General features: G+C 44.2%; 1 long non-coding RNA gene and 1 pseudogene across 2 annotated transcripts in view; one reads left to right on the top strand and one right to left on the bottom strand.

Moving 5' to 3' along the window:
- LOC137227907 (uncharacterized) overlaps positions 1–14,298 on the top strand; it is a 29,906-nt gene extending 15,608 nt beyond the window's left edge. Inside the window, exons 5-7 of one of the 2 annotated variants that reach the window (XR_010945051.1) lie at positions 2,201–2,252; positions 9,806–10,136; positions 10,938–14,298. This is a non-coding gene — a long non-coding RNA (uncharacterized lncRNA). Of the gene's footprint in view, positions 1–2,200; positions 2,271–9,805; positions 10,137–10,937 lie in introns of both variants that reach the window. The other variant, XR_010945052.1, reaches the window with a different exon arrangement.
- A 5,497-nt stretch (positions 14,299–19,795) lies between these two features.
- Positions 19,796–21,649, bottom strand: LOC137228363 (ferritin light chain pseudogene; annotated as a pseudogene).
- Positions 21,650–23,376: the final 1,727 nt, after the last annotated feature.

Genomic DNA, 23,376 nt, shown 5'->3' with positions numbered 1-23,376 from the left:
GCTGAGAGTAAGTTTGGTGATGATTCTTCAGAAAGTCATGACATTGGAGCCACACAGAGCTTGCTTTACGCACTGCCCTGCCTTTTATTAGCCACGTGAACTTGTATATGTTGTTGAACCATTCAGGGACTCCATTTCCTCATCTGTAAAATAATACCTTCATAGGGTTATGGTAAGGTTCGAAGTGTAAAAACGCTCTATAAACTCTCCGTGCCAGATAACCCGGGAGCTAGCTTTCGTGATTATTCAAGACGGCAGAGGCGTGATCCAGCCTTTTCGAGATCGAAGTCTCGGGAAACATATTAGCTCATTTGGACCCCAAACCAATTTTTGGAAATGAGGGACTAGGGTTTTCGAGTGTAGCCTGCGCTCCGCCCCCGGCCTGCACGCAGACCCCAAGCCACCGACCGCACAGTCAGCTCTTTGTCTGCAAGCTCATTAATGCGGCCACAGCTTCCACAGAGGAGCAGCTGTTGGCTGGGGTCTGGCTCGCTGAGAGGGACGCCCAGGTACTGCTGCTGCTCTGGAGCGTTTGCAGGATGCCAGATTGCCGCAACGGAGTGTCCATGTGCTTCTCTATTGTGATGCCTCAGGTCGAGAAAAAAAAGCCTGGACCCACCGAAAAGCTTTCACAGATTGAAAAGTGCACAGTTCGGGGGTGTTTAGCACTTCAGCACATGCTCTGTGACTGTGCATTCAAGGCAACGTGTCAGAAGAAATTAGTCTGCAGCGGCCACATATGTCAGCCAGCCGGTAGGAGCGTTTGCCTGACACCCAGGCTAGGGACACAGAAGAAAAGGCTGCTTACCTTCAAATCCCCTCAAGGTTAGCACGTTGGTGAGGTTGTCCAGTCTCTCGTGCTCCGCTCAGATATTGCTGAGGAGAAGCGTGAGTGTGGATAAGGAGGAATTAACTAGGCAGTGTGAAGAGAAGGTGGAATCTCGTGTCATTCACTCTTGTCAGGCAGACAGAGATGTGCATTGCACGCACTGTCACGCTTCCTCCCACAGCCCTGCCAAGTGGGCAGTATTAGTATCTGAATTTACAGATGGGACGTTCAAAGCTCAGAGAGGTCTTGTGGCTTGAAAGTCATCAAAATCAGAGAACTCCCCCAGAGATCTCTCAGAATCTAAAGTGTACCGACACTCCTTCCCTTCCATGGAGCATGTGCTTATAAGGTGTTACGGTTGATTTTCTTTTCTCAACAAACATATCAGCACTTAAATATTTGATTGTCATCTTCAAAGAAGAAACTCTGGCAGGCCCTATTCCGCAAGCAGCATTCACGCCCACACCTTACTGGATTCCTGTTGGGAGTTTCCTTCCTTCTTGTGAAGAGAGTCAGTAACAGTGAGTTACTGCCTCTTGCAGGTGGGTTTGATGAGTGGTCAAGAGGATGGTTAGGATTCTGTTGTCGAAGTCAGAGATGAGCTGAGGTCAAGGGAGCAGTGGTAGAGGCAAGAGCAGACGTAAGAGAGAATTGAAAGCACACAGTGACCGATTTGATGAGAGAGGTGAGGGGAGAAGCGTTTCCAGCTTGGGAAATTGTGTTGACAGCAGTACAGCGGCTTCCTAACTGGAAGTGGGAGGAAGAGGCACGATTTTCTTAAGGGAGTGGGGAGGTGGGAGTGGGCAGGATGTGCTCCCTTTAATACCTAAGGCATGCTGCTCTAGCATTTGAAGTTAGGAGGGCGTTCGGAGCAGCTGTTAAAGAGTTGGGAGTTGGTGGTAAATGAGCGATCAGAGGAACCGTGTGTGATGGTTAATTTTATGTGTCAACCTGACTGGCCTCGGATATGCAGACTGCTGGCAAAGCATTATTCCTGAGTTCATCTGTGAAGGAATTTCTGGTGGATATTAGCATTTGAACTGGTAGACTGAGTAAAGAAGATCTGCCCTCACCAATGTGCGTGGGCATCATCCAATCCATTGAGGTCCCGAATAGAACAAAAAGGTGGAGGAAGGGCAAATTCTCTCTCTCTCTCTCTCCTTGAGCTGGAACATCCATCTTCTCCTACCCTCAGACATGAGAGCTCCTGGCCTTCGGACTCCGTGACTTACACCAGCTGCTTGTCCACTCTCCTCCCGTCCCACCATCCAGCTTCTCAGGCCTCTGGCCTCAGACTGGGCATTACATCATCCGCAACCCTGCTTCTCAAGCCTTCAGACTCGGACTGAATTATTCCGCTGTCTTTCCTAGGTCTTCACCTTGCAGACAGCAGAACCTGGGACTTCTTGGCCTCCATAATCACGTGAGCCAATTCCTAACAGTAAATCTCTCTCTTCTATATATATGTGTGTATGTATGTGTGTGTGGAGAGAGAGAGAGAGAGAAATATAAATACATATGTGTATTTATGTATATATATATATATCGTATCGGTTTTCTATATGTAGAGAGAGAGAAATACTCACACATATATACGTGTGTATATATGTGTGTGTGTTTATATATTTCTATATATCTCCTACTGGTTCTGTTTCTCTGGAATGTCCTAATACACCATGAAAGGAGAGACAATGGATAGGAGAGTGAAAAATGAAGAGGAAGGAACATTGAAGCTTAGAGATGTTTAAAGGGCGTGTGAGGAAGGGGAGGGATGTTAGCAAGCCTTGAGTTGCATCCCCTCTGTTTCAAGCATGTCCTTGAAGATAGCCAGATTTAAGGTGACTAAACCTTTGTGAGAAGAGGGAGGAGAGCAGGATCACGTTACTTAGGCCAATCATCTCATCCAGGCATGGCCGAATTAAAACCATCAGAGAAGACCGGCTGATGCTAAGTGGAAATCAGATGCTAGCAGGTCTGTGTGCACACACAGATACACACACACACACACACACGTGCACACAGAGCACCCCTCAGCCACACAGATGATTTGGGCCAGGTAGGCTGGACTCTGCTTCGAAGGTTAAATTTGGGAGAGAAGAATTCAAGCAAATATTCATTTCTGCTTTGCCTACTGATGGGATCTCTGTTCTCTGGGATTCCGTGCTGCCAGCAAGTTCCGGAATAGCCTCAGAGCATGGAAGGAAGTAGCAGCATGGTGCAGAGCAAGGGAATAAAAGCTTGCCTTGAATCAGCCCCCTGTTAGGTTCAGTGGCACCGACATGGCAGGTCAAGGAGTTCTCCCTTACGCTTGCGTGTCTCTCTCTTCCTTGGCTGGCTGTGTCCTATGCCAGACTGCGTGGACTGAGTGTGTTGATCAGGGGCCAGGGCTGAGGCCTGAAGGAGCTGGGACAGGGGAAGTCAAAGGCAGAGCTAGACCTGGACTCCTAAACACTGTGCACACTGAGCCAGGTGACTTCAGTTCTCTGGGCCTTAGTTTCCTCCATGTAAATGAAGGACTTGGTGTGACTCCACGTTTGTCCCCACTAAGAGAGACATCAGAGAATATCTGTAAGGCTTCATAGCATGTGTTAACACTCACAACATGTGAGTGTTAGGCACAATGTTAACACTCACAACATGTGAGTGTTAGGCACAATGTGTTAGGCACTCACAACAGTGAGCATACAGGTCTATTCAGACATACGTTTCACAAGTAACCCATTCTCAGTAATCTGAGATTCCCTAAACAAGGTCACAGTAGGGCCTTAATTCCTTTAATAGCTGAATCACAGAGGCTATTACCTGCAGCTGTTTTCTTCCCCAGATTTCCCTGTGCTCCCTCAGGGTTGCCACCCTTGTACAGAGGACTTCTCCTCCTTGCTTATTTGCTGCCTCTTTCCAGGAGGATAAAAAGCTGCTGCAGCCTTCAAAGCTGCTTGCCATAAATGTGGACATGTGATCGAGTAATGAGGTTCATGCTGAAATCCTGGAAGACCCAGAGAGATTGAGATTGACCAGACCTCAAAGTTCTACCTTCCCAGGGACTTGCTTGCTTGATTCCCCTAAGACCTAAGTATGAGCCTCCACAGCTCCTCTCTGTGGATCTGGCCCTACTAATCATCCAGCATCATTTTCTATCTCTGTCCCCTCTGTGCACCCTACCTCAGCCACCCTGGCCCCTTGATGTTCCTTGACGGTACCAAGAATACTGCCACCACAGGGTCTTTGCACTTCCTATTTATTCTGCATGGAGCAATATTGACTCTTGTCTGGTATCACATAGTCTCTTCCTCATTTCTTTTAGGTCTCTGGTTTAAGTGTCATTTCCCTAAAGAAGTCTTTGCTGAACACCCCATATGAAATACCAACTTAAACATCTATTTTTCATACCCAGCTTTATTTTTCTTCATGGTATACGTGACACTGTCATATTTATTTACTGGCCATCTCTGCATACTAGAATGTCAGCTCCAGGAGGACAGGGGTTATATTCATTGCTTTACTCCCAGCACCTAGAATGGTGCCTGGCACAGGGCAGATTTTTTTCAAATGAATGAAAGAATAAATGAACAAATAGTTGAGGAGGCATGTGTGGCTCCGAGAGTCCTCTCTTTTGTTGGTACATACCTTCAACTCATTTATGTCATCTCTGAGAAAGATAAGATCCTCATTTCCATGGAGTTTATGTCCTAGTGGTAGAGGCAGATAGTACGTACATACTTTAATTTCAGATGGTGGTGAGTGCTCTGAAGAAAATAAAGGCGAGAGATGGGAAAGAGAGTGGCTGGCTAGGGTGATGGAAATTCTTTTACATGGGGTGTTAGGAAAGGTCTCTGTTTCAGAAGATCTGGGCAAGAATTGAGGAAGTAGCAGGTGTTAAGCCTCTGAGGCTGGAATAAGTTCAGTGCATTTGAGCAACACTGAGAAATCCAGTGTGGCTGGAGCTTAGAGAATAGGAAGGGCTGTGCTAGGAGCCTGGATTGGTGGTTCTAATCACCTAGGATCTTGCCAGCCATGGTAAGGAGTTTAGATTTTATTCTAAGACTAGACATCTTCCATGGAACCAGGCTGGCAGGATCACAGGTGGTTCAGGTTTCAGTGTCCACTGCCTATACTTTGCCTGTAACTCCACTGAACTTGACCCTCCTGTTGGGTCTGGGTCACACAGTCCAGAGTCTGTCCTCTGGAGAGTTTCCTTTCTGAGGGCACATGATGTCCTTTTCATCATCTGGTTTTGCTTATAGCAAGACAGTCCATCACACAAGTTTTAAAATAAATATATTTGACATTGGGAAGAGTCAAGGTCCCATTCCCATATTTTCCGGAGGGCTTCCTTACCCTTGTGTGTGTTTTCAGATTCTTAGGAGAGGGCTCTACTTCATTTCTCCCTTAAAACCAATAGTTAAATCAAGGAAGCTGATGAAAGTCCAAAGTCTAAACTCCAGGCCATGGTCTTGAACTGCATGCTTGTGTACGTATTCTTTACCTCTCTCTCCCTCTCTCAGCTCTCAATATCTATGCTTTTTCTGCTTTTCTGGTAGAAGACCCTTTTTTACTTCCCTCATTGTGTTTCTAGTGTAGGGTTGGTGACATTTGTCTACTTAGTTCAGCACATTTCCATGATTTTGAGCCACTTATAAGAACTTTTTGGCATGGGACTTCTAGAGATGCGCAGTTCATGGAATCTGAGACTTGGAAAAATCCTTAACGATCCCCACCTTTAAATGTTGTTTCTAGTAGGAGCAGTTTATTGGGGTAATTGGGTGGCAAGTTATTACCATTTCTTTGCATTTAAAAAACTTTTTTAGGCCAGCACTTTAATACTCTTTCAGGTGGTTGATTCAAATCCATTGCATGGTAACAAACTGCGCAGTGGAACGCTGGGCTGGACTGGTCTGGAGTTAGTCCGGAATAGCGGGAATCCTTTCAAAATTTGCAGAAGGATAAAAACCTGCCATTTTTAAGAAGATCATTTTCTCCAAAATTTCTCGCAAAACTCATTCTTAAACTTTGATGCCTGCTACCACTTTTCTGGTAGCAAGCACTAGCAGACAACCAAAGAAATGAACGAGCAGCAAATGAATATTAATGGAAAAATTCTGAAACAGTTGACCATGCTTGGTTTGACAGCTTGTTTCTTTGTGGACATGTGGGTCCCCAGTCTACATATAGAACTTCTCTCCTAGTAAAATTACTGGTACTTCATCTGATGGAGTTCACTGTGCTGATATTTTAAGGGGGTTGGCAGAGCATGGCATTTTGCAAAGAGCATCATTTCTTCCAGGTTCTTCTTTTTCATAATTTGGGGACCATTGAGTTTTAGGGATCAGCTGAGGTCCCTCTCTTAGAAAGTCTGCAAATAAGTTTCTGTCTCTCAGCCACCAGAACCTTAGAATGTGTCTGACTAGTTTCTAAAAAGGCTGTATGAAGATGTGGCCACTTCAGAGTATTCAGGGGTGGACGTTCAAGTTCATGTGCTCATTTATTCAGCAAGTATGACCTACTGTGTTGTGCTGAGTTATGTCTGTTTTTAGCTCAAAATCACGTCCGTCTGTATCTAAGGTCTGACAGAGGAGAAGCTGGGAACCGTTATTTCCCAGGCTCCCCTTCCCTAAGCAGTTCCTAGTTAGAGTCTGCCAGTGAGAGTCACTCACGTGAGATTTAGAAGGTGGATAGAAAAAGACGCCATTATACTCCAGAGGCAGTTTAGGCAGATGTGTGGACAGATGGCAGACTCAAGGCTTGCAGGGGCTTCTGGCAAACCTGTGAATTACTTGCTCTGTGCTCTAGGCGGTGGAGATTATTGGTGTGGCCGTTTCTGAGTCCTTGACTCAGTGTTGCCGGCCTATGAAGGCAGCGGCAGCTTCTTGGAGGTTCTTGGCATTTGCAGCAGCTTCTTGGGAACCACCTGTTTCACTGCAGCAGGCAGAAATTTTCAGTGCTGGCCTATGTGTACTTTGCTGCCCCAGCCCTGAAGCCGAAGCCGGCCTCTGTACCCCGACACCAAATTATATCTTGGGGACAGAATTTTGGGTGAAGTAGAAAAGAATAGCTTTATTGCTTTGCCAGGCAAAGGGGGGCCACAGTGGGCTAACGCCCTCAAAACTGTGTGTCCTAACCTGGAGGGGGTAGTGAGAAGTTTTATAGTAATGGTTCAAAGAGGGCGTGATCAGCTCATGGACATTCTTCTGATTGGTTGGTGGTGAGGTCATCAGGAGTCAGCATCGTCGGCCTTCTGGTTCAAACCGGTCTGGGGTCTGTGTGCTTGTGGGCAGCATACCGTTAATTTCTCCCACCTGGTGGGGTTTCAGTATCTAAAAAACAGCTCCAAGATACTGTTATGTGTAACCCTTGAGGAGGAGCCAGGACCCTGCCCCAAGGCTGCACTATTGTTTCTCTTGACTGTTCCTCCCTCATCTCCGTATCCACTCCCTTCCCTAATTAGCAACTGTTTGAACCTGGTCATTGAAACTCAGGCAAGGTCATGGAGGCTGAATGAAGACTATTTCACTATTTCCTGTAATCAAGAAGTGGGGGGGTTTCCCTAGTGGCGCAGTGGTTGAGAGTCCGCCTGCCGATGCGGGGGGCGCGGGTTCGTGCGCCGGTCCAGGAGGATCCCACGTGCCGCGGAGCGCCTGGGCCCGTGGGCCGTGGCCGCTGGGCCTGCGCGTCAGGAGCCTGTTGCTCCGCAACAGGAGAGGCCACAACCGTGAGAGGCCCGCGTACCGCAAAAAAAAAAAAAAGAAGTGGGGGACACAGAAAGGCTTTTGTGTCCAGGAGCCCCTCAGGGTCCTGCTCGGTCAGCTCTTTCATTGATGGTGCAAGCCTCCCAATCCGTGTATTCAAAGCCTTCATGTTTGGAACACTTAGAGGTTGGAGGTTTAGACACGGGTGTGGGGTTGGTCCTATTAGCCATTTTGACTACAGCTAACTTCCGTAGTCCCACAGGATATCATCAGACGGGTCAGATTCATCCTTCAAGGCGTTCCCTGAGTGTCTAGTGGTTAGGGTTTGGCACTCTCAACCTTCAACCAGCCTGGTAGTCCCCTTTGACAACACCATCTTTCTGAAAGACAGTATCTCTCTATCACATAAATCTCAAAGGACTTGAGAAGACACTAATCTGCTCAAATTTGACATCCTTGGACTCATCAAACCCTCCTCGAACCTGGTAACATTTTCAACATTACCCATACTTGGGAAATAATTCCACTTGTCTTTTTAAATTTTTCTTTATAACTCAAATTTAATGTAAAACTTGAGTGGTATCACTCCAACGGTTCTTTCAAGACTTATCAAGTTAAACATACCGAGGCATGGTGAAATCAAGCTTTTCCTAGGAATATACTCCTGGCCAGTATCTGTGTCAATTATGGGACTTAAACCTGATCAGGGAAGGGTGCTGAAAGCAGTGATGGTACAAACTTCTACTACTTCCTCTACCTTAGCTCAACATGCACTTGACCGTCTAAAAATGGTTTCATCTTCACTGTTTCACAGAGCAAAAGCAGCACAGGAGTTCAAACAAAATAAATTTTAAAATAAATATGGGGCTTCCCTGGTGGCGCAGTGGTTGAGAGTCCGCCTGCCGATGCAGGGGACACGGGTTCGTGCCCCGGTCCGGGAGGATCCCATATGCCACAGAGCACCTGGGCCCATGAGCCATGGCTGCTGAGACTGTGCGTCCTGAGCCTGTGCTCCGCAACGGGAGAGGCCACAGCAGTGAGAGGCCCGCGTACTGCAAAAAAATAAATAAATAAAAATAAATATGGAAATAGAATGAGGGGATTAGTTATGTAGCTTGAATGTTTAATAGATGTAGACTCAGAGCAAGCTGGGTCGCTCTCCACCACTGACTAGTCCTGCTGAGTGGATCAAAATCTCTTCTGGATCAGCATCAGGATGGATGTGGATGCTGGCATTTGCCTCTGTGACTAACCGCCTCCCTCTTCTGATCAACACACTTTTCCTGAGTGTTAAAACATTCCATCAGGCTGTAGGCCAGTCATGTTATTGGGAGCATATCCAGGGCTGACGTTCCACTGCTGTACCACCTTCATGGCCCTACCAGTTTTTAAAATATTTGAAAACTTTCTTACTAGTGGGGACAGTCACTGCCCTGAGTCCTCCCATTGCACCCCACCATCCTACCACGTGTCCCCGCAGTTCAGCAGTCTACAGGTTCATGATGTCTGGCACAGCAGGGGAGCTTCCAGGATCTGCTCATTCTCATTGGCTGATACCTGTTTCATACCTGCTACTAAATATTGTTAGTATCACCCCAGAGTGCATTTGTTGATTGAAGAGTTGAAATCTCAGACAGTGACCTTATTTCCATTTCACTGTCTCCTACTCCCACCAACCAACAGCCTATCAGTAACATGTGTTCATGAAATCGTATCTACTTCTGGTTGAAAACAACCAGAGGTAGACCCCACAAGAGGCTTTTAATAGCCTGGTTAGATATTCCCTGGATCAGGGAATAAAACCTCAGAGAAGATTCCCTTGAATTCTTTTGTGTTGCAGAGAGTGAAACTATAGGGATGGGCCTTCTCTGTGGTTTGTAATATTACCGGACCCAGACATGGCACACAAAGCAGTCAGGGTGGGCCAGTGATAAAGAAGGCCCTTGAAACTTCAGTCCAGAGAGAGGGAAGGAAGGGGCATACATGGTCCTAAAAGTATTCTGGGTGCACAGGTGGCACACACTGAGGTGGACTTCCAGTATGTGGGGAGAGAACATTGGCTTTGCTGTGACAGACCTGATCTAAATACTGATCTGGCCGCTTCAGGCTCTGTGACTGTGGGCACTTTAATCCCATTGGGTCTTCATGTACTCATTTAAGAATGGGGCTAATTCATAGGTTGGTTGTGGGGATCACATGAGGTAATTTGCATATGCAAGACACGTAACATTCGAGAGCTAAAACAAAAAGCACAAAACAAGCAACTTGCTCTTCAAATTTCTTATTCTAGGCAGTGAGAAGAGAAGCCTGAGAAGATGCTCCTGGCCTGAGGCATTCTCTGTGTTGTGATATTTTCCTGTTTCTGTGATGGCCTCAGTGTATGAGCATATTGACTGAGGACCTTCATATGTTGAAAAGGTCACGTCCCAGGAGAAAGGAAACGAGCCCCAATGCTCTGCCTTATCACTTCGAGGAAGAGATGGCCAGAGAGAATGAACCTCCTATTCCTATCCTGGGGCCTGCTAACCCTGAGAAACCACCTCCTTGGAAAGTGTTCTGGACTTCCTCAGTTTCTCCAATGCAAACGAATACTCACCAGTGCCACAGAGACATATACTAAGGCAAGTGCAAGTTTACCAAGTTGCTACCTGAATAAGCTCTTCCTTGCATGATGGCCCCTACCCTAATCTCACAGGCTATATTCTATGGATTGTGGAAACCAGCAATGGTAGACAATGCCCTTTTAATAGTAAAGGCTGCATCATGGGGTCTTCTCAGAACCTCTTGAGCAATGAAGCTCATTTCCTATGTTTTAATCTTCGGAATATATGATTATTATCTTTAAAGTGAAGGTGACAACTACGAGCAACATCAAATACCAGTATAGATTCCTTGATAGGGAGGCTGCTGGTATATTGTGCTTTATCAGGATTCTAAGGCTGCAATCAAGGCCTTGATTGATTAGCAATGTCTGTAATGGATATGGGAAGGGATGATGGCAGTGTGCTTATCATGCATTTGCCAATCCTATTTTACTGTCTTTTTGATTCTTGTGCAAACAGTAACCTATTTTTAAGGTACAAAATAGCAGACTGAATGGATTAGAGAAGATTTTCTTAGAAAAATGATAAAACACAAACTAAAGAGATACGCGTCCCTAAGCAGAGTGTTTTACGACTTCAAATTGGAGGGTTCATTGTTATATGTGCAAGATGGATTTCCTGGTGCTTATGTCTCCATGCAATGAAAAGAAAAATATGTGTTAAGTGTGCATAATCAATACGTCCTAGCTTCTACCTCTCTCTGCTAAAGTAGGGTACATAGGCTTCAAATTTTCAATCAGTCTTTTTCTTTCCTTGGGAGTGTTCGCAGCAGTATTCTCTCCCACAATGGATGCATCCATTTCTCCCTTTTCTCTCCAGATCCTCATCTCCGTTGATGTCTGGAAGCCACTTGATGGTGTCTTGCTGCTCCAGGTACCCATGGACAATGTTTGATGTCAGTGCCAAGGATGCCATCTGCAGATGCTCCAAAAGTGTAAATCCTCAAGGGCCTGTGGCAGTTGCTATTCGGTGGGGAGATGGACACATTTTGTATCTTGGGCACTAAGACAGCACTACACGAAGTGAATCCACAACTTCTGCTTCTGCATTGCAGCCCCTGTCTTCAGGGCTCACACAGGGGACTGGGTGGGGGCCAGAGGCCACGCTAAGCTCCTATCCCATCTCCCACAGGTGTATCCATGGTACTTCTTGCAAACCTACTTGTGCAGATTGCCAGTTGGTGGGCCTGTCTCCTTGGGACGTTAGCACTTGGACACTTAGTGTTCTTGGATAGTTTGGGCCATGAGTATTTAGTGATTTCAGGTTTTCTTTCTAATTCCTCACAGCCATTTTACTTCCAAGTAAAATGTGGTTTTTACTGTGGCATACTGGAATATCTGGAGTAGTTGGGGTATGGAAGAAATGATTGACATTTAGTTTAGACACTCTTTTGTATTTTTCATATTCCCTTTTGTTTATTTCTACCATTTGTTAATTTCTTTTATTCATTCATTTATTCAACATTTACTGCACTGCTTGTATGTAGTACCAGGGAAAAATATTGAATCCTCAACTGGTAAATATGAATACTATAAGCGCTCTCTTCACAGGTTTCACAATTTTAGGGAGAAGGGGAGATAAATATGAAACGGAAATTCTATTGATGAGTGCAAAAGGAAACATTACATCAGTTAAGTCTAGAGAATAGCCCCGGGGAGGAAAAGATTAATCCCAGGCAGATGAGGGGGAATAAATGGTATTTCTGACTTTATTTTGCCACTCAGTCCCAGACAGCAGTCTTCTGGACTTATGTTGACTTTGTCCAGCTCACAGAGATACCATTAACGAGCACGGGGCTGCCAGTATGGTTTAAAAACGAAAACAAATTTAACATCCTAAACTGGAGGAAATCTTAACTGAGAACTGCAAGGAAGAGCTGCCTTGGCATAAGCTATGTGGAATCTTAAAAGGGAGCATTGAGGCCAAGATTTGCGTTCAACAGCTAATACTTTAGAGACAAGAGTTATATATACACAAGCTCCTGTTTGTCCCTTACGGATGCATATAAAGGTTGCATCTGTAACCCATGCTTTATTTATTTACTTTTTTAGACCCTGACAATGTTATGTAAGGTGAGCATCAGGTCAAACCAAAGCACCAGGTCTGTCTGCTCACCCCATTGCAGGACTGAAAGGAAGAAGGAAGACTATGAAAGTCAGTTACCACATCGCCCCTAACTGTAGGGGTTGGTTAGCTGTAAATGTCAATCAGCCCAAACGAGGACCGTGGAGTAATTTGTTAAATAACTGAGTGAGCATGCCAGTCGGAAGCCCGCTGGAGGAGAGCGCGGCATCAGTTGGAGACAAAGGAAATCGCTCGCTTGCTTTTCTCTGCATCGAGTGGGTCCTTGGAGGCTTAGAACTAGCTGGTCCAGAAAAAGCAGAGAAAGCAGAAGGAAGGAATGGGGGGAAGGAGGAGGCCAGTGGGCCTCCTGGAAATGTGAGGGGCGATAAAGAAAGGGACCCCTCGCCCACCCTGAGAAAACACACACGACCTGAGCGAGCGGAGAGTGGAAAGAAAGCCCCGGAGTCCCCAGAGAACTTGACAGAAAGCGTCTGACAGCCAGACCGACCGGCTGCACCATCTGCTTCCACGCGTCTCTCCCCAACAATGGGAACTTCTGCGGACCTTCTGCCCCGCCTCTCCCCCGCCTGGAGCACGCATTTAAATGAGGCCCGGTAACGGGGGGCGCCGCTGGCGCTGTGATCTCTCACACCCTGGGAGCCAGCCCGGCGTCCCCAACAGGAGGCCCCGAGGGGAGAGGTTAAAGTCTCGGCTGACCGGAGAGGTGATTATGGAGCTGCTCCCAAATGAGGCTGCTTCACTGCTGGTACTTGGGCATGTGTTGGGATAATTGTGCTTGAATACTTAATGCTTGATTGACTTGGCTGTTTTGTGTTTGACCATATTTTGAAACGCGATCTCACTGTTGGGGTTAGGCAATTAGCATCAAGACCACGGGTAAAACGGGGTGAAACGCAGTTCTATGGTGATTTCTGCTTCGTTCCTGGATTCAGCACAGAAAACGGAGTGTTCTACTGGGACTCATTTGCCTATATTTGGATCATCTGGAATTTTGATCTTAAAGAGGAAGTCCCTTAATCCTGAACTTCATGTAGCTGCCAACTTTGATCTTTGCATCTTTGGTTACAGCTAAGTTTTACTCGCATTCCAAATGACCTTTGTTGTCCTGCGGCCGTAGAAGAATAGAATAGGAGAGGAGAGGTCGGGGCTGAGGAAAGGAAAATTCATGCCAAGCACGAGAAAGGCTAGGGCAGAATGTGAGTGATAAGTTATGACACAGAATCCACAATTTCAAGATGACAGTTAGCTGACTGGCTTTGGTGCCCTGTCTGGTTCAGTTCCTTGGGAGTATGTCTTAATTATCTCTGTATCCCCAGCACCTAGCACAAGGCCTGGATTTTAGTAGGTATTTAGTATTTATACTTTTGGAACATGTATATTAAAGCTAGCACAACTTCTAGGAAAATAGAGAAGGGCTATTAGCTAATTTTTAAAAATCTTTTTAATTTCATTTTTAAACGGTGAACTTAAGCATCACTCAGGCTATGTCTCATATTATTGGGATAAAGTGTTCCAGTTAAGAATTACCAAAGGCAGGAGCTGGATCTCACTGATTCAAGATCACTTTGGGGATATTTGAAACTATTGGCTCTCTATGATAAAGGATGGCCAGGTTTCTCTTCACCCAATCTCATTCAGAGCACAAGCAGGTACTGATTTATTTAAAGAGAAGTAAGAGGAAGATTAAGTCTGGAGTAGTCAGATGACTAATTGGGTATCACTAATTCCATAAGTGAAGGCATCACAACCCATTTGTTAGATTTTATAAGAAAAATAAGAACAAGCACTGATGAAATAGATTATGAAACCTAGGTGATGAGTGTTATAAAACAATTCCACGAGTACAGAAAAGTGTGGTAGAGGTATAAGACCAAATGTTGATAACATGCGTGCAGTCTGTATTACCTTGAACATATAAGGACTCAATCTTAGCAAAGTGAAAGGGTTTGATGACTTTGGCTCAGCGGTGTGAAGTTCACATATCTGGGATATACAAACACAATTTATTTGTAAATTGATCATTAAAGTCCCTCAATCAAGGCACAACTTCTATGTTGTTCTTGTTCTCAATTAAAAATGAAGAATGATTCTTGGATTTGCATTTATTCTGTGTTCTTCACTTAGTAAAGACCTTTTCCTGTCCTGGATGTTTAATCAACTTGTTCAAAATCCGTTATTTATACTTCTTCTGTCTTTGTTTCCTCATCTGTAAAATGGGAATTTTAATAGTATCTACTTCATAGAATTGCTGTAAGGATTAAATTAAGTAATATATGTAAAATGCTTATAATTGTGCCTGGCACTTAGTGTTTGCATATATATTTCCAGTGACAGTATTTGCAGCTATTATTTAATTTGATCATCTTCTTGTTTGTTGAGGATACAGTTTCATTCGTACTTTTCTGTTTAAATACGTGTGACTCTGCTTAAGAAGACTGTAGACTTCTCCAAAAGATAGTGCAAATTTATTATAGTAAATACTTTTGTAAGGTCACATAATGAAGTATAATAATTCTCAGTCACTGCCCTAAATTTGAAATTCTAATTATGTAATTATCATAAATTTTTAGCATCTGGGGAGTCTGGGTTAAGTATTAACAAGGCTAAGTATTTTAGTGCCTCACATAAGGCAGATAGAGTAGTGAATAAGCGAGTGCGTTTGAATCTTGGCTCTTTTGGTTATTAACCTCTTTGAGCCTTGAGATTCTTTTCTTTTAATGGAGTAATAATACCTACCTCACAAAATTGAAGAAAAGATGAAATAAGATAATATACGTAAAGGACTTAGTACAATGCTTGGCCTATATAGAAAGGACACAATAAATGAATAAGTGGTAAGTATAATTATTATAGTAATTATTATTATAGCTATGATCATCATTTTCTATCACAAAAGTTGGAAGATGTGCCCTTTTTTACTCCTCTTGGGGGAACAGCATTCAGGAGAAGCTCATGGGGGACAATTTGGCATCTTAGAGAGTATGCTGTGGTCTACTGCAAAGAATCCAGAGGACATAGATTGAAATTCTTGAGATGAATGGCAGGCTTCCGGTCCCTCTTGGAAGGCTCTACAACGCTGAGATTGACTAGGATCACCTGCTCCTTCAGTGCTCTCTCTCTTCCCCAGCAATCACAACTATCATCATAATAGAGGTACCGTTTATTGACTTCCTTATATATGCAAGGACTTTATTTGCATTATTTTTAATCAGCGTAGAAAATCTGATCTGCAAGCTAGATGTTATCCCAATTTACAGTTGTGTACAAGTCACTTAGCTAGTGGGTAGCAGAACGAAGGATTCAACCTGGGTCTTTCTGACCACTAAGCCTGCCCTTTTCCCATTGTTCTCTGGCACGGTTTACGACCTTAGCACCGCCTTCGACTCTAATCTTAACAAGGGCCTCTAAAAACAGTTATAAGGAAACATTTTTGAGGATAATTTTTTTCTCAACTTGAGTTGTGTTTTTCTTCCTACTCTACAGAGTACAAAATTACCAGAATCCACACGTATACCTACTTGTGAAAGTAGTGCGAGTCACTACTCTTGAGTGATATTACATATAGTTTGGCTGCAAGAAAATTAAACTCTATATCAGGAAATAGTTCCCAAGACCAGTAACTTTGGGGGCGGGGGGAAATGTATAAAAACAGATGCCAACAAAAGAGTGAAGCAAATTAGAAAAAAGTTTCCCAACCACAGAGAGTAAATAAGTATAATATTTAGTTAAAGGTTCTAAATAGGTTGAGACATACTCAAGGTCGGTCACATAGTAAATTAGTAATGGAATCAAGTCCAGCCTTTGGATATTCATTCCAGTACTTTTTCCTGACACCTCTGCAGCTTCTCAGGTACTGGGAGAGAACAACCTTTTAACAAAAATGAATGGTGGAGGAAAAAGTGTTTAAGACACTCCAGGAATAGTGTTAACTGGAGGGTCTCTAATTTTTGAGCCCTTTTGGAGGTTGCCCACACCCTTGAATCTATGTATCATGTGCATACACAGCATCTTTTGCTCTAGGTGTCCTCTCAGCCCTGAGCATACACTCCAATGGACACGTTGCAAGGATCATTGATTCCAACTAAACACCTCTGCAGAGGCAACCTGAGGTGCAGCAAAATGTGTCTCTGGCAGCGTCCCTCTTTCTCTCTCATGGTCCTCTCCTTTTGATATACCTACTAGCCCTCTGGTAGCCCCTAAAATCCTCTTTGTATGTTTTATTACCAAACGTTTTGTTCTGATGTGTTAAGTAATTTTTATAAAATTCTACAAAAAATTATCTGCTAATAGTAATCACTTGTATTTGTATAGCTCATTACATTAAGTACCCACATATGCACTGTTTTCGTTTTCTCATTAACTCTGCCAAGTGGAGAAGACAGGTAGGTTATCCACATTTTACAAATAATAATAATACAAGGGGGCTTCCCTGGTGGCGCAGTGGTTCAGAGTCTGCCTGCCGATGCAGGGGACATGGGTTCGTGCCCCGGTCCGGGAAGATCCCACATGCCGCGGAGCGGCTGGGCCCGTGAGCCATGGCCGCTGAGCCTGCGCCTCCGGAGCCTGTGCTTCGCAACGGGAGAGGCCACAACAGTGAGAGGCCTGCATACCGCAAAAACAAAAAACAACAACAACAAAAATAATAATAATACAGGGTTGGAAGGGTTAAAAGACTTGCCCAGAGTCACACTGGGCAGTGAGCAGTGGCATCACATGGAGCTCATGTCTTCTGAGACCCAACAGGGCATTCATCAGGGAGATGCATTTCCTCAGAGGGTAGTTTCACTTGGGGAGAAGACATACCTGAAGATGGAAAGGTGTTTAATGCACAGACTCTGACCGTGTAATTTCAGGCTTTATGGCAGCAATGAGGGAAAGGTATGCCTTGGTGGCACCTCTTGATTTATACCATGGAAGCCAAAAACCTTAATGAAGGAAGGTCATCAGAAGCATCTCTCTCTCTAAAGTCTTATCTGCCGGTAAACATTTGACAAATACTTTTCTTCAGAAAAAAGGAAGTACATTTTTATGTGTCAGAGGTAAACAAAAGTCAGTATCAAGCCAAAAATACTCAGCATTTCTTTTATTTACCATGTTCTAGAGCATTTTAATTAGAGGTTTTTAAGTTTTGAGACAGATGTTAAGCAAATAAATACATGGCATGAAATTTACAGGAAATTGGTGAGCAGCTAATGTGACAATGAAATTAATTACTGGGCATATGTTGTGCATCTGTTAGTTCAAAAACTCAAGAACTTCCCAGGTGAAATCCGGGTGAAACTGGCCCCTGTACACAGAGGGCAAGAAGAGACAGAAGAAAGAGGCAGATCACTCCAGAATGGTAGGTGGTTTTAATAAGCAAGGGAACTTATACACAAGGCTTGCCCTGGGTGGCCACAAGACGGGGTGATCTCCTCATCCACCTGCCAGAATCTTAAAAGTGTATTTAACTACGTTCAGTCTCGTATTCAGTCCAGATGGTCTTAACAACACCTTACTCTCCAGATTATGGCCGTGAAATAGCTCCTAGTGTGGGAATGGTGGGCAGAATGTACATTCCAAGGACGGGAGGGAGTGAGGAGCTTCCGACTTCCTGTGTCCAGCTTGCGGGTCAACCGGCGGTCACATCCTCTAGCTGACCTCCTTCAACGACGTCATGTTGGCTGTGGGTACTTTAGAAGATTCAATTGCATAATAATGTCGTAGGTTCTTTGGAAAATGAGGGCCAGCACTATAAATATTCTCAGATGGATATAATATCCTTATTGTTAAGGAGCAAGCAACTTGTGTACCTCCAAGAAGAAAAGACGGCATAGCCATAGTTGCCAGTTGTATAAACTAAGTAACATAAGAGACAATGTTGTTGATAATTATTTTTCGTTTTTCATTTGTCTCAGGAGAATTTGTAATTGCTATGGAAGCATTTTTATGATGGTTGCTTTAAAATTCTTGTCAGATAATTCCAGTATCTGATTAATTTCAGTGTTGGTGGCTGGGGCTTGTCTTTACTCATTTACGCTGTGATTTTCCTGGTTCGTGGTATGATCAGCGATATTCGATTGTATCCTGGACATTTTGGATATTATTTTTTGAGAATTTGGATCCTATTTAATCTTTTTTTTTGGTAGGTAGTCCTCCTGTTGAGGTGTAGCTTAAGTGAGGGCTGGATGGGTGTGTATGTCCAGCTTCCTAAAGGGGCTCTGCCAATAGCAGAAGTGGAGAGCTGGCTCACATTGTTTCCGTGCAAGAGGATGCTCCCCACTTGGTCCTACTGATACCTTCCCGGTCAAGGCATCAACTTGTACCGCCTCATTGCCTCCAAGCGTTGTAAGATTATGTCTTGCTGACAACAGAGAGGGGGAGAGCAGAAGCCTGGCTCACCTGCTTTGCTGCTACAAGGGAGAAAGGAAGCTCAGCAAGGCATCCTTGACAATGAGGGAGAGGAAGGGGGGGGATGAGTGCCAACTAAGCCACCTCATACCTCCTCACTGATGCCAGGTAGGCATGGTGGTTCAGCTCTCCACCAGGCTCCGGTGGCATGGATCGTAGGGAAAGTGAAGTGCCGACTAGATGTGAGTCACTGATTGAGTTTCATTGCTCCCCGGTAGGGATGGGAAGCCCAGCTTGCTGCTGGACCTCACTGATGCTATCCTGTTGGAGGAATCTGAGTGTTACCAACTGCTTCTGTGGAGACGAGAGATGGATGGGGTAGACTGGAAGATCGGCTTCCTACTCAGCCCCCCTAAAACCATGGGGTGGGAGAAATGCAGTGTTTCTTTTGGAGTTTGCCTGGAGTAAGGCAGTATTACCAAAAAGGTTTTCCGTTGATATAGGTTACCCCTTTCCTAGTATTTTGGCTAGGGGGAATAGGCTCTTCTTCAAGTAAATTTTTTGTCTGTTCATGGTGGTGGTTTCTGGTTTGAGGCTTCTGCCATGTCTGGAACATATGTTCTCGAATTCTTAGTTTTAAGAGAGAGGAACTCTGCCTCTCTAAGAGGTGGAAATGGGGCTACTCCATCTTGGGACTATAATAGAAGTCCCTGCAACCATTTTTAAAGAATTCTTTGACATTCAATTTGGTCAGAATATGTCCGTGGACCTTGCCGTAGGAGTACTGTGTGTGTGTGTGTGTGTGTGTGTGTGTGTGTGTGTGTGTGTGTGCATACAAAGATAACTTTGAATGTTTTAAATTTTCCTTCCCTAACACCTATTTATCATCTTTTGCCTTCCTTTCTTACACACACACGCGCGCGCGCACACACACACACACACACACACACACACACACACACTTTTGTGTTGTTGTTGATCTACCCTGCAAGTTTACTTACACTTTTCTCCTACCTGCACTCCAAGCTTACTCTAAATCTTGCCCAGTAATTCTTTGACTTAGGGTGGCTGGAAAAAAATCAAGAGCATTAACTTTTTTCTGCAAAAAGCTTTATTATTTACATTTGGTTCACAGCTTGGGAGAAGGCCCCAGGATGGTTAAAAAGCTGCCTAGTGGCTGCAGAGAGAGGCTTCAGGCAGAAGCCCTGACACCAGAGGGGTGCCAGAGGGGCTCCTCAAGGGGCGCCGGTCTGAGGAGGTTCCTATTCGTGCTCGAGGTTGAGCCTGTTGAGCAGATACTCTCCCAGCCCAGCCTGGGGGCCACCAGCTGGCGGAGATTAGTCGGGTGGGCGCCATCTTCTTGATGAGTTTCACCTGCTCACCCCCGGAAGTGGCTCTCCAGGAAGTCCGAGAGCTGGGAGTCTGCGCAGGCAGAACTCAGGGCGTGCAGCTCCAAAACGGCCTGGTTCACGTTCTTCTCCATGACCACGGTGGCTTCCATAGCGTCTGCGGTTTTACTCCACTCATGTTGGAACGGCTTCTGCACTGTATGTCCTGGAAGAGGGCACAGCTGCCGTGCTGGTTTTGTATCTTCAAGAGATGTATGTTTTGTACTTCCAACTTGCTGAAGAAGTGGTCCACGTCTTCCAGAGCCACATCGTTGTGGTCGAAATAGAAGCCCAGAGAGAGGTAGGTGTAGGGGGCCTGCAGATGCATGTTGACCAGGCAGTTCACTGCGGCCTCCACCTGGGTGGAATAATTCTGAGGAATCTGGGGGGGTCATGGTTGATCGACAATAGGGAGCTAAGCTCAAAAAACAGTGTTGGCTGGTCCTGGAAGCTGAAGGCGCCTGAGTGGTTGGCTCCAAAGGTTGCGATTGGAAAGGAGGTTGGAGGGTGGTCGGAGGCTGGAAGCAGGGGCGTCCCTGGGTCTGTTTCGTCTAAACACTGTTGAAGCAAGAGATAGATCTTCCAGGCCACGGGGCCGCACTGCCAAGAGTATTAACTTTTTAACTCAGGTCCCCTCATCAGGTAATCCCAAACAGCTGTCCGTTATTTTGCATCAATTTGATCATTTCCTATGGTATTGAAATTTTGTCTTAGTGGCCTTGCATGGAGAATTTCTTGAGCTAAAGACTGACTATTTACCTTTGTATCTATAGCATCTGGGCTTAGTTCCTGGTACCTCCCAGATTCTCAGTGACTATTTGTTGAATAAGGTGTCCATATAAGCACATTTTCCATTCACCCCTGCCTCTGATTCGAATCCTTTCTTTGCACACCCTCATATGCAGCTTAATTTATATGAGAGAGAAAGGTATGGCCTACATGGTGTTGGACTATCTCACTGTGCAATCTTGGTAGTTCAGTGTTTCATTTGTCCGTTGGGGTGTAATAAGCAATGTCAAAACTTGGTGGCTTAAAACAACAATGATTTTGCAGTTTGGATAGGGTTTGATTGAGCTAATCTCTGCTCCATGTGCTACCAGCTGGGGTGTTTTAACTGGGGCTGGAGGATATACTTCCCAAATGGCTCACTCACGTAACTGGCAAGTTGGTACTGGCTGTTGGCTGGGAGCTCAACGGCCACCGTGAGCCAAAGGTCTTGATTATTTTCCGCAAGAGCCTCTCCACGTGGATGCTTGGGCTTTCTTACAACATGATGGCTAGATTTCGAGATGTAGAAACAGCCCAGCCTTCTTAATACCTGGCTTAGAATACTCACAATATTTCTTTCTCTGCATTCTATTGGCCAATTTAGTCTTAGAAGATACAAGGGGAAGGAATGTAAGTTGTACCTCTTTATGGGAGGAGCAGCTTGTACATACAGGGAGGGGCAGAATTATTGGGGGCCATCTTTGGAGAGTAACTTTAACTTTCTGCCGCAAAATTTCTTTATCTGTCAAATATGAAATTGAGAGAGGGCAACAATAACACATACATCATAGAGTTGCTACGAAAAGTATAGGAGATGACGTATATATTGCATTTAGAATGATTCCTGGCACACAGTAAGTAGGTGATACATTTTAACTAATTAGGATAATTTTTGTTGCTATGAGAATGAAAAATTCCTGCATGACACTAAGTTGGAGAAGAACATACTTTTTCCTCCATGGAAGTTATGATATCTTCTCATAATTCCAGTTAGACGATTTTACTGGTTAGTATTTCCTTTGACAGCTTTAATTACCATATTCTCTTTGATTTGCTTCCTCTAGACTGATTTTTTTTTTTTTTTAAAGATCTCAAATCAGTAGCCCTCAAATGAAAGGAGTAACCCACAGTTCTGTAGTATAATGACTTGGTGTCTCTGTTGGAATCCTTTTTCTTTTTATACTTACTTGCAGGTATTTTTCTTACACTTTGAGAAAGCAGTCCTCTGTAGAGATAGAATGAATGATACAGGAATGACATGCCCTTGGAAACTGCTCCTGTTTCTCTCTTTGGAAACACGCGTGTGCAGAGTTAGTCCTTTAGGAAATTTACAGGTCAGCAGAGGTCATCAGCCAGATAAATCCAAAGAATAACCAGTGGGGGCGGATAAATTTCAAGCCAAGTAATCTCTGCATTAATGTAAGTAATTTTTTATTTCTACACCAGAGATGGGGATTGATGCTAAACAATATGAAACTACAATTATGTAAATTCACTATTTTTAGCCGTTGAAATGTTAGCCGAGTCAAACTTTTCATTCACCAGTGCATGGTGTCTTTGTAACTATCTTAATTTTATATATAAAGAAAGCAATCAGGTTTGTGCCATATTCTCATAACACTGCTAATTTCCATTCTTTTCTTTTGATTCTATGTCCAGACCTGTAATTTTTCCAAGTGATTAAGACCACAGGTTATTCCTTCTACAGCTGACATTTCCTTTCTGTGATTACTCATCTCTTTGGTTCTTTTAACAGCCATGTTTTATTAATGATCATTTACCGTGCAGTAATAAACTCTGTGTCATTTAGTTCTTCCGGAATTTTCTGATCCTTGATTACAGTGTAACATATTGCCTGATTAATTGCTCATCATTGCTGTTTTTAGCTTCTGCGTGCACTAGTTAAGGTTATTTCTTCCCGTTTTGGCTTTTCTATCCCCTGAAGATTTTCATTTACAACAACCTTATTAGTTGTCTCCAACTTCTCCCACTTCCTTTTTGCATTCCCTGATAGCACAGAGCGTATACAGAATCCCTATGAACGGTTACCATTTACTTTTTTTTTTAACATCCTTATTGGGGTATAATTGCTTTACAATGGTGTGTTAGTTTCTGCTTTATAACAAAGTGAATCAGTTATACATATGTTCCCATATCTCTTCCCTCTTGCGTCTCCCTCCCTCCCACCCTCCCTATCCCACTCCTCCAGGTGGTCACAAAGCACCGAGCTGATCTCCCTGTGCTATGCGGCTGCTTCCCACTAGCTATCTACCTTACGTTTGGTAGTGTATATATGTCCATGCCTCTCTCTCGCTTTGTCACAGCTCACCCTTCCCCCTCCCCATATCCTCAAGTCCGTTCTCCAGTAGGTCTGTGTCTTTATTCCTGTCTTACCCCTAGGTTCTTCATGACATTTTTTTTTCCTTAAATTCCTTATATATGTGTTAGCATACGGTATTTGTCTTTCTCTTTCTGACTTACTTCACTCTGTATGACAGACTCTAGGTCTATCCACCTCATTACAAATAGCTCAATTTCGTTTCTTTTTATGGCTGAGTAATATTCCATTGTATATATGTGCCACATCTTCTTTATCCATTCATCCGATGATGGGCACTTAGGTTGTTTCCATCTGCGGCCTATTGTAAATAGAGCTGCAATGAACATTGTGGTACATGACTCTTTTT

This window comes from Pseudorca crassidens, chromosome 7 (assembly GCF_039906515.1).
Source record: "Pseudorca crassidens isolate mPseCra1 chromosome 7, mPseCra1.hap1, whole genome shotgun sequence".
NCBI classification, from domain to species: domain Eukaryota; kingdom Metazoa; phylum Chordata; class Mammalia; order Artiodactyla; family Delphinidae; genus Pseudorca; species Pseudorca crassidens.
The sequence above is the reverse complement of the archived record's forward strand: the minus strand, read 5'-3'. Positions and strand labels throughout refer to the sequence as shown.